This window comes from Myotis lucifugus, unplaced genomic scaffold, assembly GCF_000147115.1.
Source record: "Myotis lucifugus unplaced genomic scaffold, Myoluc2.0 scaffold_98, whole genome shotgun sequence".
NCBI lineage: Eukaryota > Metazoa > Chordata > Mammalia > Chiroptera > Vespertilionidae > Myotis > Myotis lucifugus.
In genome coordinates, this window is record NW_005871146.1 from 3924545 (window position 1) to 3925336 (window position 792).

A 792-nucleotide genomic window follows, 5' to 3' on the forward strand; every position below is an offset into this window, starting at 1 on the left:
TCTGCTATGCTCCATTTTAAGAAGTATATGGTCTTTTCCAACCTCTTTCTCATATTTACACCCACTCCCTCAAAGAAAAGGAGAATGAGAAGAAAAGTCCTAAAGGCAAAATAATTTAATATTTTGGTGAACTGTATTTGAATGCCAGGAAGAGTGCAACATCCTGGAGGTGCCCAATTTTCAGATAAGCATTCAAATTGTCAGTAATGAGGAAGCATTTTATTCTATCTTGAATCCATTCCCTTACTATCTTAGGCACAGCCATTCTCTCCATTTTTTCCCTGTGTTACCAAACTTAAAGGAACCAAGTATGCTTACAAGTCATGTTGTTTTGAAATCCCACATGGGAATGAGACTAATTTTGTGTGTGTGTTTAGCCTTTAACTCATAGAAGAAGGACTGCAATTAATCACTAATTATTTATTGAGCACAATTTATATGGGACACTGTAACATAAAATTCATATACATGGTGGTAGCTTACAGTATAGTTGGGGAGGCTATATCTCTATATATACAATATCTACCTCTTTCTATTTGTCTATCTATCTATGACTTGATAATTACTTGGAGATGGGAAAGGGGAAAATTGAAATAGTTAAAAAAAAAAATTCCAAAGGTAGGGCATTTTGGGGATTGTTAAAGAGGAAGAGTAAATTTAGATTCCAGGTTTAGGATGAAGAATACTGATATTAAAATGCAAAGGCAGGAGTGAGTAAGCTATCTGGGGACAGTGAGAGGGCCAGCCTGACTAAATGAAAGGGTATGTGTGGGAGAGCACTGGTGCATATGT